Genomic DNA, 16,810 nt, shown 5'->3' with positions numbered 1-16,810 from the left:
TTGAAAGACATCATTGAGAAGAGGTTTTTTTTTTTTTTCTACTTTATGATGTACTTTTGTTCCATTTTAGCCTGAATCTACTTGCCTTTCACAAAAACCACACACACATCCCTAGACTTTGGGGATTCTTTCATATTTATTGGAGATGGATAAAGTAACTACACAGAAGAAAGACTTTTCCTCTCCTTCATGAACTTGAACATATGATACTACACTACACAAAAATAGAAACTGCAGGTGTGGGAAACAGAAAGGATATTTCTGAAATCAACACGATCCACAGGGTAAAGACTGTGTGGCACTTGTCACAACACTGCACGAGTTAAGTCCCTTAACGGTGACTTCATAAATAAGAAATTATTCACATATTTATATGGTGCTTATGCAAATAAACCCAAGTAGTTCTTCATTTTATCCAAGTAAGTTTATGCTGGTTTCAGGTTTTCTTACAGATACTTCATCACATGCTAGAAATGATCTCTCTAACATGAAATTTTAAAAAGTGAAGTGAAACTAAATTGTGCAAGGGCTTGGATTGATATTGATAGGATAGTGTAAGCTCTGTGTGATAAAATGTATTATGAAAGACAGAGGGAAAGACTCAGAAAGTCGTGGAGCAAGTCAGGAAGTGGTGCATTAGTAACTAACACCAGGAGACGACGCGCAGGACTGATATTTCAACTCGTCACTTCAAAAAGTGAGTTATTCTACATTTCTTGATTTAGATTTCAGTGCTGACCTGTTCCAATGAAGAACTTCCTGGCAGAATTACGTTTTCCTGAGTGTTTCTTTCAATCTCCTCACTGTCGGCAGAGATGGCTTCACTATCCTTTTTGCAGTGTTCAAGACTCTTTCTGGAACTCGCCGGGTCTTCAGAACTCAAAGTCCCCTCCACGGTGCTCTCATCTGTTTACCACAAGAAGATCCCATGAGCTCCACTTGCTCTTTGTCACTTTATCTTCACAAGTGTCCCTATAATGGCTTCCCCCAGTGGCTCAGCAGTAAAATAATCTGCCTGCAGTGCAGGAGATGCAGGAGACTTTGGTTTGAACCCTGGGCCAGGAAGATCCCCTGGAGAAGAGCATGGCAACCCACTCCAGCATTCTTGCCTGGAGAATCCCCATGGACAGCGGAGCCTGGCGGGCTGCAGTCCTTGGGATTGCAAAGAGTCGGACACGACTGAGTGACTAACACACACGTGGGTGCTAAAAGAGCATATTTATGATAACTTTCAGATCGGCTAATTTATAGATGTGTAAGTGTGATTACAAAAAAAATTATTAATCATCAAGGCTATCTAGTTATTTTATAGGTCATAGACTCAAAATTCTATTGAATATGCTGCCTTTGTCTAAAAAATACCTTGCAAATCAATGATAATTGGAACAATGATTTTAAAATACACTTTGCAGGGCATTTATAATATAACTTCTGCAATAAAAGGGATCTCATATTCAATAGATTTTGACATCTATTACACAAGAATCAGAATAGGCCATTATGGTTTGTCAAATCATGTAGTAGAATTTATAAGCATTATATCAAAGTGAGCAACTGGTTTACATTAGCTACTCCCAAGATGCCATATTTTTGTTCTACATGCATAGAAGAAACAGTAAACTTAGGTGGTCTTAGATTCTTTTATATATGCTCTTGTGGTATAATAGCGAATTCAAGAACTATTTTATTCTTTTACAAGCATAAAGAAACAAGGTCATGTCATTACTAAAAATAATAGTAGTATAAAAACATGGTTCTTAGAAGAGGATTAAAGGGTCATTATGCGGATGTCCTACCACTGGATAGAACCGAACATAAACATTACGCCAAGCTGAATGACCACCTTAGTCACTGAAGTAGAGCATACCTCAAACATGTTCCCCTTCCCCTAGAAGGCAGGTACAACATCTGGAGCCCCATGGTGAAAAATGACCTTTGGGGCTGCAAATGGCTCTGAGTACTATTTGTCACTGTCATGAGCTCAATAACCTCATGAAACAACTTCACCAACTGATCACAGAGAATTCTATTATCAACTTGTGGCATGGTTGAGTGTGCTAAGACATGTCCAACTCTCTGGGACCCCGTGGACTAGTAGCCCACCAGGCTCCTCTGTCTACAGGATTTTCCAGGCAAGAATACTGGAGTGGGTTGCCATTTTCCTCCTCCTGGAATCTTCCAGACCCAGGGATCGAACCCCCATCTCCTGTGTCTCCTGCCCTGGCAGACCGATTCTTTTCCACTGCGCCGCCTGAGAAGACCCTTATCAACTTGTATGGATGCTAAAACAACATATTTAAGATAAATTTCTCTTCAGCTAATTCATAGAAACACGAATGTAATTACAAAGAAATTACTAATCGTCATGGCTAAAACGCTTCGTAAACTACCAAATATGCAGGGCGGGGGGCACATAATGAGCAATTCTAAATTGTTATTTTACAACCACAGCTAGAATCAAGGTGCAAGAAGAAGAAATCATCTTACCCTACACCTTTGTAGTTCAAAACTTAAATGGTGGCCCCATGGCTTCCGCTAAAGAAAGCCACTAGTCCCTGGGTATGGAAATCTCACACGCTAGATGAAGTTTATTGAGGAATGCTCCCTTGAAATGTGAAGGGCTGAGTCGGCACTTGTAAAGTGATAAGGCTCCTCATATACACGACATGGGCCCTGGAAAGGCAGCAAACTGCGTACAGCAGCGTCACATGAAAGCCAGTTCCCACTTCCTCTAGGTTACCAGCTTGCTGTCCTTGATCAGAAATTACCTTCGCTGCCCATCACGTCGTTAGTGTTTAAAACTTCCCATTTAAATTGTAAGCTGCAAAAATCTAAATGGAACTGCATGTGTGATCTTTGTCACCTCATTTTCATGAATGGGGAAGAATATTCTGACACAAAAATTACATACTTAATTCTAGCTCACCCTCTTGGCTGACCTCCATCCCACACTGCCTTGGGTTTATTTCCTCATCCATCAGTGGGTCAAAGTAATTTCTGCTGTATTCATTTCCTGTGGAAAGTACATGAAGTAAGGGTCAGTGATTATTAGAAGCACATGAACCAAAATGTTAATTTTGAAATCGACACCAGTACAGAAGGGCCATTTTAGCTACTTGATAAGCTTAATTTTTTTTACAAGTCTTCCAGGCTTTCCTTTTTTTGTAATTATCATCTGGCAAAAGGTCAGGAAAGGTAATTCAAGAAACAAGTTCATGCTATCTGTCTGTTGCTAAAAAGTTAATGAGAAAATTTTTAAATGCAGACTTTAGAAGAATAATTTGAAAACGTAATCAAAATTATTTTTAGGACATACTCAAGAAATGAAACCACTGGATTATCATGGTGTTCAGAGTTCGCCGATGCCTCTGTTTACCCACTTTTATATATAGTTCACGACTTATATCATGTCATTGGATCCGGAATTTCATAGGCAACTTAGTATCGTCTTGAGAGAAACTATAGCAAAATTTTCGCATTGCTAGTTGCATAAAAAGAAAGGAGAAAGAGAGAGGAAGAATGCAGGCATGAGGGAAGGAAGAAAGGAAAAGAGGGAGAGAGCAGGGACCAGTGCGAAGAAGAAACAGGAGGGCTTGAGTAACAGGAAGGAAGGTGCAAATGCTGCAGCCTGAAATTGTACTCAAGACACATCCACGATCTCAACAGCACACACCAAAAATTCTCACTTCACGTTTCCCACTTAACTTTTGTCCTTAGGTGGATAACGAAACTGCAGCCAGAAACACGAATTTGTAATACAGTAAAAGTTCTGCTATCAATTTTCTGAATCTACTTTCACACTTTCTGCAGACTGAAATGGGTATCATCCTGTTGCTAGTAATTTACATTCACCAAAAGGTAACCTACTCGGATGATAACTTGTGTCAAACACTGCAAAATAAAGCTTTGTCAACTGAAAGCAAAAAAAAAAAAATTAAAAGTATTGCTCACAGGAAAGGGTTAATACAGACCAAGTATACTGTGGAACTGCACAATCTATTTATTTTAGGATCAAAACTAATCCCTACAGCAGGTCCTTTTCCAAGACTGAATGGAATCCTGATATGAACCTAGGCTTAATTTATATTTCTGGACTGGCACATTTTGGCTGTCAGTCTCTGTTCTATCAGCGTAGTAACTACAAGAACTGAAAATCCACTTTACCTTGAGGTCTCAATAAAGAAAAAAAATAATAAATGGGTTTCATTTTTGTTACTTTATCTGTCAACAACCACTAGGCTGATATGAATCTTGGCAGTGTGTAATCAAAGTCTTATGTTCTGCAATAACACAGCTATTCTACCCAATTCACCGTAATTGTTGCATTTTCCCCCTTTACACAAAGCACTGTGATACTCTAAGCATACTCTTTCATATACTGGCAAAATAATTCATCTCTGTTAAAGTGAAAATGGTGTTGTATTCCTCATGATATTTGCCATGGCAGCAACAGGCAACTACGGGCACCCACACTCTGGAAACCCCCCCACCCCCAGTTCAATATAAAACTCCAATTTTCTGTCTATTGAAATGATTAATTAATAAGTAGCGGTAAGTGGATCAAGTCCCTGGAGAATAAATAAACCTAAATTATTCTTAAGTCAAAAATTTGGAGAAACTGAGTCTCTAGTTTCTCAAATGGGCTTCCCAGGTGGCCCCAGGGGTAAAGAGCCCAGCTGCCAATGCAGGAGACATAAGTGATGCTGGTTCGATCCCTGCATTGGGAAGATCTGCTGGAGGAGACCACGGCAACCCACTCCAGTATTCTTGCCTGGAGAATCCCATGGACAGAGGAGCCTGGCAAGCTACGGTCCATAGGGCCGGACACAATTAAAGTGACCTAGCACGCATACACACAGGTTCTCAAACCATTTACAGCCCTGTTGTCTGTTGAGAAATGAGGATCTTGCCCAGCTGAGTATGAAGGAAGTCTGCATTCAATCCAATGTGGTTTAATAGTGTGTAAAGGACAGGGTTCTGTTGGAGTGCATGACAGGAGCGTCCAACCCATATTGGAGAGTTCAAAGATTTCCTGGAGAAATTACTACTTGAAGTAATGGATAACCAACAGGGACCTACTGTATAGCACCTGGAACTCTGCTTAGCTTGTATGGAAGGGGAGTTTAAGGGAGAATGGACACATATATATGCACAGTTGAGTCGCTTTGCCACCCACCTGAAATGAGCAAACCGTTGTTCACTGGCTATACTCCAGTATGAAATGAAAAGTAAACAAAAATTACAAAACAAAAAATATATCATCATGTCCACCACCACCCAGGCAAAGGATGACTGCCCACCTCTTTTCAGTATCCCAGTCTAAATAAAAACATCGTCTGTTTAAAAAAAAAGTTGCAATTAGGAGTTAGCCATATCGAAAACACAGGGGAAAGGAATTTGTTCTGGAAGGAGAAGCATATCAGAGGAAAAAAAGACACAAAAGCATAAAGACATGAGAAGCACGTGTGGTTAGTGGATGCTCCCTGATTATTCTCTGCCTCCCAAAGTTCCGACACAGAAAAGTAGGTAATGGAATCCAAACTTGCTCAGTCGTCCCAGAACTGGGTTCTTAACTGATGGTTTTGTTCAAATTATTATTAAGTTCTACAGTGTCACTTCATGATGATAGAATGTTTCATATCCATTCAATTATTCAAAGTACGTGTGTGTGTGTGTGTGTGTGTGTGTGCTTAGTCACTCAGTCGTGTCCGACTCTTTGGGACCGCATGGACTGTAGCCCCCCAGGCTCTTCTGTCCATGGTGCTTCTCCAGGCAAGAATACTGGAGGGGGTTACTGTGTGCTTATTATATGACTATATCAGTAAGACAAACATTCAAAAACCTCTCCCCTCACAGAGCTTACAGTCTGTGAGTGGAAGAATAAAAGCAAATGGATATGTATATTTTATAGTGTATTAGGTGATAATACATGGAGGGGAAATAGAACTAGATAACGATGATTTGTACCCCAAGAAGTGTTGGAGGCTGCCTCTCTTGCATATATCTTTGTTTCAAATGAAGACGGATGTCCAGGATCAAATCACTATGTTCTCAAGTATGAGATAATGAAGTGATAATGTAATATTTACAATTTATTATGTATAGTTTAATACTATTTGGCCATTTTTTGCTACAACATAAATCAGCTTATGAATCAAATAAGAACCTACTATTATTAAATATTAGCGGCTTCCCTCATAGCTCAGCAGTAAAGAATGTGTCTGCCAATACAAGAGACGTGGGAGAATCAGGTTTTATCCCTGGATCAGGAAGATCCCTGGAGAAGGAAATGGCAACCCACCCCAGTATTCTTGCCTGGCACAGAGGAGCCTGAAGGGCTACACTCCATGGGGGTCACAAAGAGTCAGATACAACTTATAGACTAAGCAGCAGAAATTATTAAATATTAAAATAATTCTTCCTTGCATTGTTATTTCTTGCCCTGATAAGCCAATAACTGAAATAGAGTAGGCAGAGTTTAAGATGGTACAGCACACGGAACCTGCTAGAACTTTGGAAACAACAGGCTTATCACTAGTTCCTCTGCTTGTGCTTCATTGGATATGTCAAGACTTTATAAAGTGAGATGGTTTCAGATATTACCAGAAGGTAGGTTTTTAAATAAGATAAATTCCTAAAAGTGCCCTAATCATTCAGAATACGCTTTTGGATATGTCTAAAATCATCTCACAGGAAAATTAACAGACCCACTGAGAAATTCAAAGTAGGGCATCTAGCAACATACATATAACAATAGGCTGTAACATGGCTGATATTTAACTGTTTGTGACATTCATGTGAACAACCTACAGTTACATAAATACACGGATCTATGGTTCTACACTGAAGCAATCGGGTGTGATACATAAAACTCGTAAGTTAGTAAACTAGCTTTGTTTACACTCTCGATACTCTTTCTTTGTTTCCAGCTTCCTAAATTAGCTATTAGATGTGTCTAATCAGCCTCAGTTAGGGCTCTTTTTGAGAGAGGAAAACACATGTGCCTGCCTTGCCCTTCCACACGGCAGGTTCTCCTATCCTTTAACTCAGAGCAGCACAGAATGTAATCAGGGCTTTCACTTCAATTACACCCAATGTGAACTTTGGTCTGGGAATTCTCCAGCGTGCTCCCCTGCAGCTCCTTGGGGGCTCATAAGAGTGAAAATGGAATTGCCCACCAGAGGGAGATTTCTGTGAATCAAGGAAGCGCCTTGACTCAACAAGGCAACCACTTCCTTTTGAATCGGCCCCATTACCTCCAGGGGGAGAAGATGTGACTGCATCTATCCATTTCTAGAGAAGTTTATTGATTCCATGCTTGTCCTTTTCCTGTGAATCCACCTGCTTCAGCTCAGCTTTTTATCACCAGTCTTGATGCTTTCTACAATATACTGTAAGTTAAATAAACACAAGGCCTGCATGCAAACTAAATAACTAAACACACTACATTCTGTGATTACAGCCGTGCACCAAAATTTTCCAAACTAGAATAGTCTCTTCAGCATTATACCTTTCAAAAGCATGAAGCCTAGAGCTTTATAATTAAATTTGATTCCCGTGAATTTTATAAATAAATTTAAGGAAGCTTTTATATTTTCCCCACTTTGAAAATCTAATACCAAGTCTTCAGATTTAAATGATCAAGGAATTTATATGTATGTATGAAACAGAAATATAGACGTCAGGAGGTTGTAAGGCAGATTAGTGAGAACTATATCAAACTCAAACATACCCTATCCTGCTGAAAGTGAAAGTCTCTCAGTCATGTCCAACTCTTTGCAACTGGATGGACTGTGTGGCCTGCCAAGCTCCTCTGTCCATGGAATTCTCCAGACCAGAACACTAGAGTGGGTAGCTGTTCCCTTCTCCAGGGGATCTTCCCAACCCAGGGATGGAACCCAGATTTCCCACATTGTAGGCTGATTCTTTACCATCTGAGCCACCAGGGAAGCCCAAGACTACTGGAGTGGGTAGCCTATCCTTCTCCAGTGGGTATTCCCCACCCAGGAATTGAACTGGAGTCTCCTGAAATCTAGGCAGATTCTTTACCACCTACTTTACTAAATTCACCCAAATACTATTTTTATAAGATTAATTTACAAACATTTTTTAAATTAATGGCAACTAAAGATACAAAGCTACTTTTTAAGATTATAAAAATTATCTTAAATCAAAGTCTTCATTATGAAAAAAGTGAAAGTGTTCATCACTCAGTCATGTCTGACTCTATGTGACCCTATGGACCGTATCCCTCCAGGCTCCTCTGTCTGTGGGATTCTCCAGGCAACAATACTGGAGCGGTTGCCATTCCCTTCTCCAGGGTGTCTTCCTGACCCAGGGATCAAAACTGTGTCTTCTGTGTATCCTGAATTGCAGTCAGACTCTACCCTCTGAGCCACCAGAGAGAGGATAAAAATCGTTATCTTAAATCAGTCTTCATTATACTAAGTATCAAAACAAAACTACAACAAAACCCAAACCAAAAAAAAAAAAAAACAAAGGAAGGAAACTCAAACTATGACTTGAATGTCCAGTATCAATATTCATGCTTAGTTGCTCAGTTGTGTCTGACTCTTTGCGACCCCATGGACTGTAGCTTGCCAGTCTCCTCGGTCCATGGGGATTCTCCAGACAAGAATACTGGAGTGGGTTGCCATGTCCTACTCCAGGGGATCTTCCCAACCCAGGAATAGAACCCAGGTTTCCCACATTATTATTTAATAGTCTCTTAGAAACCTTAGTCAAAGTAATTAGAACAAAAATAAGGGAGGATGTGAGCTAAAATTATTTAAAATAATTATTAATATATTTTGTGTAAATAGTGTTTGAAGCCAATGTTTCCATACCATGAATGCATGAGAGATTTGACTGAAAAGCTTTCACAACAAAGACAATAATTTTCAAAGTATTTGAACAATACCTTGAAAAAACACTACAAATCATAAATTTTTTAAAATGCCAACAATAGACATTTAGGAGATATAATGAGTAAGTAGGAAACCAACACCCATAATAAAGCTCCAAATAACTCTCAAATTAGTTTTTCTTAAATTTTCTTAGGAATCCCTAAGTGGTCATCACGAGTATTCATCTTAACCAGAAACTCGAACTGAAAGCCATGAGTTTTTAACCATGGAGTGAAAAAAGGCAAATTGATACCATTTTCTTCTTCTCGTTTATAGAAAGGCTAACCTGTGAAGGTGGATCTGCTGCTCACATGGTTTTCAAAAGCCGCTGCCCTGTTGGACAAATTATCTTTTTCTACTGCTTATTCTTACTTCTTTTCCAAATCTTGTGGGTATTTGAGATATCAGTGATTTGAAAATCTAAATAGGGTAATAGTTGAAGTTTGCTAACAAGTACTAATTAATTGAGCCATATTCTTCTTCCCCTAAGGCCCTCCCTTGTGGTAAATTACCAGGCATTTTCACTTTCAAACCACTGGAGTGCCGCAGAGTACATAATTGCTGCAGGGCTCAACCGACAGGACCCCAAGGCATTCATGCACCTTGTGCTCCTCCGGACCTCGAATCCTCAGAGTTAAAGCGGGTCCCCAGGCACCTCACTTCTAAACAGGAAGATCTTTCCATTACTTAAGTAATAATGACAATTCAAAGGTTAAGTATAAATATATCGTTTCTTATGCATATTTAAAACTCCTACAAAACTAATATCAAAGTAACCATTTTTTTTTTCTAGTTGAAGCCTGGCAACATTCACTTGTTGCTGTTGTTTAGTCAGTAAGTTGTGTCCAACTCTTGCGACCCTAGGGACTGCAGCCCACCAGGCTTCTCTGTCCACGGAATTTTCCAAGCAAGAATACTGGAGTGGGTTGCCGTTTCCTTCTCCAAGGGATCTTCCCAACCCAGGGATCTTCCCAACCCAGGATCGAACCCATGTTTACTGCTTGGTGGCAGATTCTTTACCATTGAGCCACCAAGGAAGCCCTTACCCTGCATATCCATAAATTAATGTACACAGTTTAGAATATTACCTTTCAAATTAGGAAGGACCTGATATTAGACGTTAATCGCCCCCTAATGTTTCTGTTGGGAAAGATTGAAGATAGGAGGAGAAGAGCACAACAGAGGATGAGATGGTTGGATGGCATCACTGACTCAATGGACATGATTTGAACAAGCTGCAGAAGTTGGTGATGGACAGGGAAGCCTGGTGTGCTGCAGTCCACAGGGCTGCAAAGAGTTGGACACGACTGAGCAACTGAACTGAACTGAGTATTTCTGATTGTGCCTTCATTCATTTAATAATTATCTGTTCCCCCTGCATCTATGATGACTCATATACTGTACTGAAGGGTTCATTCAGTAGTAACATTTTTCATCTCACTGTGGTATACTTCAATATGAAAGCAATCAATGTAATGGATTATTAGATTTAAACCATCTTGAAATCGATATAAAAATCTTGTATGAGAAACTACTGCTTGTTTGAGAGTGCCAGGTTAATCCAGATGACTCAACTAAAATCTCAAGAGTTGCCCTCAATGTGACTTTGCTTATGTAACACATTTCATGACATAGAGAACGTTCATGTCTGTTGAGTTCACCTTTGCATCTCTGTTATTTAGCTTAGCACTTGGCAAATATGCTTTTCAGTATGCTTGATCAATATGCTTTTCAGTAAGTGAGGAAGAGGAAATGGAAAAATATGTAAAGTATTTTGGTATATATATATATATATATATATATATATATATATGGCCCCTCCATGGCTCAGTGGTAAAGAATCTGCCTGCCAGTGTGAGAGACACAGGTTCAGTCACTGGGTGGGGAAGATCCCCTGAAGGAGGGCTTGACAACCCACTCTAGTATTCTTGCCTGGAGAATCCCATGAACAGAGGAGCCTGGCGGGCTATAGTCCATAGCACTGCAAAGAGTTGTACCCGAGTGAAGCGATATATATATACACACACACACACACACATATATATGTATATACACACACATATACCTATATATATGTATATATACGCACACATGTGCAGGAAAAATAGTATGTAAATTTATACCCCACTAATCACACATATACCACTCCAATGTTTTAACTGTACTGATGTTGTGGCCAATAGATATGATCAGGAAATAATCCAAGACTGAGGAACCGTAGGGACATTTATCTGATGGGAGTCTGGTTGACTTGTCTTGCTGTCCTGCATCCATTTCCTCTCTCTAATAGCATCACAATTTCCTAGTTCCCAGTGAGTATAGTCTTGCTGGTTCACTAACTCCAGATTCCTGTCTCCAACGACAGAAGCCAGGAAGGGCTGGCAGAACCCACTTCCCCGACCTGCAACAAAGCCAGGGGCCTGGCGAGTGACCTGAGCTTGATCCATCAAATGCGCTCCCCGAGGACCTTGGGTGAGTGAAGCAAGGATGAAAAGAACACTTGAAGTGACCTCAGTGAAAATTAGAGATGGAAAGGAACAAGCTTCCCAAGTGCAGTTAAATCACTCACCATCATTTGAACGGTTTTACTATGCATTTCTATAATTCCTTCTTATTTCTTCTTACTTAAAAAAGTCTTTCCCTGGCTCCTTCTCACATTTATGGCAGGTTTCATTTTATTGTCCTTTAGAATTCAGTCATTCACTGCTTCTTAGTGACACCATGGTATAGATTTAGATTATTAAGTATGCCTTTCGATGTACCCAACCCTCAAGCCCTTGTTATGTTTAGAACCTAAGCCAACTCCTCTGTCTTCTGAAATTCTACACAGCAGTGGGTTCTCTGCCACTCTCCCTTCTCAAGGGCTGTCATTCTGAATTTTGCTTCTTCATCAGGTTAACCATCACCAGGCCAGGCCATGGCTGGCAGTGAGTGAAGTGGATGAGCTGAAATCAGAGAAGTGGCTTGCACACACAAAGCGTGTGGTTTGCAGGTGAGACAGAGCATAGGACATGTGGTCAAAAATGATCAGATGTGTGTTATTCCTCCAGAAATTTATGAAAGAAGTGTCTGAATGTTTTCTCCAAGCATCCACTTACAAATTAAAGGCAGTAAGAACGGGAGGAAGGTCATGAACAGAGCCGGGAAGACTCCCTTCAGAAACGGGGAGCAGAGGCAGCTGCAGGCAGGATGAGGGTTTTGGTCCGCTTTTTCTCCTTCACACCTTGTAAAACGGCTGATGCCAATGCACGGCATCATCTCCTCAGCTCACTGCCCTTCTCCCTCGAGACCCTTTAGATGAATAAGCTCCTAAAGATGCTTCAGCATCGGAGTGTTCAGGGGAAATTGGAGGGTACCCTCCAAGTGATCATCGAATCAGACGACTCAGTAGTCTCCATTTTGCTTGTTCTTAAAGATCAGTGTGTTTTTACTTAAATCACCTTTCTCCTATATTCCCAGGTGGCGCAGTTGATAAAGAATCTGCCTGCCAATGCAGGAGACACAAGAGAGACGGATCCCTGGGTCAGGAAGATCCCCTGGAGGAGGAAACGCAACCCACTCCAGTATTCTTGCCTGAAAAATCCCATGGACACAGGAGCCTGGCGGGCTACAGTCCATGGGGTCACAAAGACTTAGACATGACTGAACACACACATGCAGCTCAATCTCTCACAAGTTTGAAGTCTTTTTTTTTTTTTTTGCCACACTGTATGGCATGTGGGATCTTTGTTCCCCAGCTAGGGATTGAACCCATGTGCCCCCAGCAGTGGGAGTACAGTCTTAACGCTGGACTGCCAAAGAAGTCCCTGAATTCTTTTTGATCCAAAGTTTATTGATAGAAAATCTCTCTATTAGGCATTTCCTTCATAATTTAAATCATTATCTATCTAACTATTCTACATTTCTATGAGATAATTTGTATAAGTAAAGTAGTATTGGTATGCTGCCATTATTTACTATTGCTTTTGTTTTTTTAAAAAAGAGCAAAACATGGAAATGTATCAGTATCTGATATTATAGGATGAGAATTTGTGCTCGTTGTAATAGTCTTGTGGGGAAAACACATAGCTACTATTTTACTTAAGTCATCACATTGGCAAATGATATAAATGTTCTTTTATATTGTATTAACAAGAAACATTCTGTGCTATGATACCTAGCAGTTTCTAAATTCAAGTATTTCAAATATTCTTCCTTGTTCACAGACCATAAAGCTGCACATCTCATTTTCAATTGAATTTTTTTGGAGGCTCTTTCAAAGGCAGGTGAGCAGGGTGGATTTGGGTAGAAATGCATCAGATCAATTTTTTCATGTTGATTATGCTCCAGAATGGAGGTGGTGTGACCCTGACCTATGTCCATGTCTGGCTGGTTTTGTCAGGATAATAAATCATTCCTGGCTTTTCTATCTGAAGCTCCTTCTACTCTCATCTCATTTTAAGTTACAAAATGCTCTCCCTCTCCATTTACTAATTTCTGGTTCATAGGAGAACTTACTCAATCTATCTCCAGGAATACTGTTTATATCCAAACTTTTATTTACATCAGAGAAATGATATTAGAAATGACAAGAACAGCTGAGACAGTGTTGGAAGTATTGTATTATTGGTCAATATTGGTCATGTAGTGTTTTTGGAGGCTGGGGAGTTCAGATTCTCTAAGATTTCCTCAAATTCTCCCACACAAACTTGAGCGGCTGGACTTAGAGCTCTAACTGGGTTTCATCGCTTTGCTCAATATCACAGCCACCAGCCACATATGCTGATCACACACCTGAAATGAGGCCGGGCCACATTAAGACTTGCTATCGGTACAAATACATACACAGATTTCAAAGGCTTCATACCCCAAAATGGTAAAATATAGCTTTAAGTTTTACATGGTTTATAATATTTGTATAAACAATATTTGTATGTATATATTATTTGAAATAATATTTGTAGGTACTGGTTGAAATAAAATGTATTGTTAAAGTCTATTCACTTGTTTTTTTTTTAATTACGTTAGTGAATGCTGTTAGAAAATGTAAAATGGTATCCATGACTCACAATATATTTCTATTGCAGATCACTTGCCTGTGGTTACTTTCACGCCGATGTCACCCTTGCCACAGACCTCAACTTACCTTCTCTCACCAACCCCTGATCTTCCACAACTGTAATTATTCTCCATGACTCATTTTATTGAGCTCCCAACAGCCAAGTCATCACGTGGTACTCTACCTCAAAATATCCAGGCTCCTGAGCCCACAGAGGATAGGAATTCCCCTTGATGAAATCAGAACATCTCTGCTGAATAGAAGTTTATAAAGAAAGCCTCCATCTGGGTGCTGGGCACACATTTTTCTCCTCGAGACCCAGCTGTGCAACATCCTAGCTCCATATGTGTGTGTGCATGCATGCCCACTCATGTGCAACTCATTGCAACCCAGTGAATTTTAATCCACCAGGCTCCTCTGTCCATGCGATTTTCCAAGCAAGCATCCTGGAGTGGGTTGCCAGTTCCTACTCCAGATCTTCTCAACCCAGGGATCAAATGTGCACCTCCTGCATCTCCTGCTTTGGCAGGCAGATTCTTTACCACTGAGCCATTTGGGAATCCCTTCTAGCTGCGTAAGACTAATTTCCCATCAAGGGAACCAGAAATCTTAAAAAATGCCTTTAGGGGACTTCCCTGGTGGGCTGGATGAAGCACAAGCTGGAATCAAGATTGCCAGGAGAGATATCAATAGCCTCAGATATGCAGATGACACCACCCTTAGGGCAGAAAGTGAAGAACTAAAGAGCCTCTTGATGAAACTGAAAGAGGAGAGTGAAAAAATTGGCTTAAAGCTCAAACATTCAGAAAACGAAGATCATGGCATCTGGTCCCATCACTTCATGGGAAATAGATGGGGGAACAGTGGAAACAGTGTCAGACTCTATTTTTTTAGGCTCCAAAATCACTGCTGATGGTGACTGAAGCCATGAAATTAAAAGACGCTTACTCCTTGGAAGGAAAGTTAAAACTAACCTAGACAGCATATTAAAAAGCAGAGACATTACTTTTCCAACAAAAGTCTGTCTAGTCAAGGCTATAGTTTTTCTAGCAGTCATGTATGGATGTGAGAGTTGGACTATAAAGAAAGCTGAGCACCAAAGAATTGATGCTTTTGAACTGTGGTGTTGGAGAAGACGCTTGAAAGTCCCTTGGACTGCAAGAAGATCTAAGCAGTCCATCTGAAAGGAGATCAGTCCTGAGTGTTCATTGGAAGGACTGATGTTGAAGCTGAAACTCCAATAATTTGGCCACCTGATGTGAAGAGCTGACTCATTGGAAAAGACCCTGAGGCTGGTAAAGATTGAGGGAGGGAGGAGAAGGGGACGACAGAGGATGAGATGGTTGGATGGCATCATATGGACATGAGTCTTGGTAAACTCCGGGAGTTGGTGATGGACAGGGAGGCCTGGCGTGCTGCGGTCCATGGGGTTGCAAAGAGTCGGACACAACAGAACGACTGAACTGAACTGAACTAAACTGGTGGTCCAGTGGGTAACAAGCTGCCTTCCAATGAAAGAGATGCAGTTTTGATCCCTGGATAGGCAACTAAGCTCACAGGCCACAACTTCTAAGCCCTCATGCCACAACTAGAAAGCCTGCGTGCCCGCTGCAACAAAAGATACTGCATGCTGCACCTAAGACCCAATGCAGCCAAATAAGTAAATAAATATTTTTTAAATATTAAATAAAAAATGCCTCTGGTCTGAAGAAGTTTATCTTCAGAGTCTGTAGATGAATAAGATGCCAGATGAAGCTTCCCTTCTCATTCCTGACTGTTGACCATCCTTGCCCGCATTTTCTCTGCCAGACTAGGAGGCTGCTGATCTTGAATGTCAGACCCAGCTCTAGAGTCTCTCTTCTGAATATGTTAGCGACGTGTCTAGACAAACCCTGATAGGGCCTCCCTCTAAGCCATGACATCTCCAATAAAGAAGAGAGAGGCTCTGTAAGAGTCGGCGAGGCAAGTGAGCCACAGTCAAACAGGGCTCGGTTTAGATAGCTCACTCTACCGTGTATCCTCTGTCTTACTTTAGTTACGACTTTGATTTTCTCATCTACCAAAAGAGGACAATCATAAAACACACCTGGTGTAGATTCTGCTAGTGGGCTCCCACGCACATTTGCTCCTTCTGCGTGTGCGTGCTAAGTCACTTCAGTCGTGCCTGATTCTTTGCCATCCATGGACTGTAGCCCATCAGGCTCCTCTGTCCATGGGATTCTCCGGGTAAGGATACTGGAGTGGGTTGCCATGCTCTCCTCCAGGGGATCTTCCCAGCCCAGGGATCAAACCCATGTCTCCTGTGGCTCCTGCACTGCAGGCAGATTCTTTATCTCTGAGCCACCAGAGAAGCTCTCTCTCCTTCTAGAACCACCCCCCCCCCACCTCCCCAATTTCAGCTTGAAATGTGACTCTGGAATAAGAACTTTCCCAGCCTCTCATGTAGCTGGGCATGGCCAGGTGACCCATTTCATCAGAAGGGACAGACACAGATATGTTACAGGTAATGACTTGTATGCGGCCTCCTCCCCTCCCTGTGCTTGGAGCCTGGAGCTGGTATCTAGTCATCTTGGACCACAAGGCTAAGAATAGCAGCTCAGGGACTCACAGAAAGGTACAGGAGTATACCTCAGTATCTATTATTGTGGTCTTTATAGCATTAGCTGAATATCCTAATATGCCACTCTAAGGAAAGACAAAATTAAAGGAGATAATGCACAGAAAATACTTAGTATAGTGGCTAATAGAGAATATGTACTCAAGAATGGTAATTGTTGTTATGATCACTGATAGCCCTGTATCCTGCCACTTTGCACAGACTTGCAAGAAAACACACACTCACACAAACACACACACACACACACAC

At 40.9% G+C, this 16,810-nt stretch overlaps 1 pseudogene; it reads right to left on the bottom strand.

The window, feature by feature from the left end:
• Nucleotides 1-670: 670 nt before the first annotated feature.
• The window catches only part of LOC132658313 (orofacial cleft 1 candidate gene 1 protein-like), a 42,985-nt pseudogene continuing 26,845 nt past the window's right edge, over nucleotides 671-16,810 (bottom strand).

Source organism: Ovis aries, chromosome 20 (assembly GCF_016772045.2).
Source record: "Ovis aries strain OAR_USU_Benz2616 breed Rambouillet chromosome 20, ARS-UI_Ramb_v3.0, whole genome shotgun sequence".
Classification (NCBI taxonomy): domain Eukaryota; kingdom Metazoa; phylum Chordata; class Mammalia; order Artiodactyla; family Bovidae; genus Ovis; species Ovis aries.
Note: the sequence above shows the minus strand (reverse complement) of the source record. Positions and strands in the feature narration are given on the sequence as shown.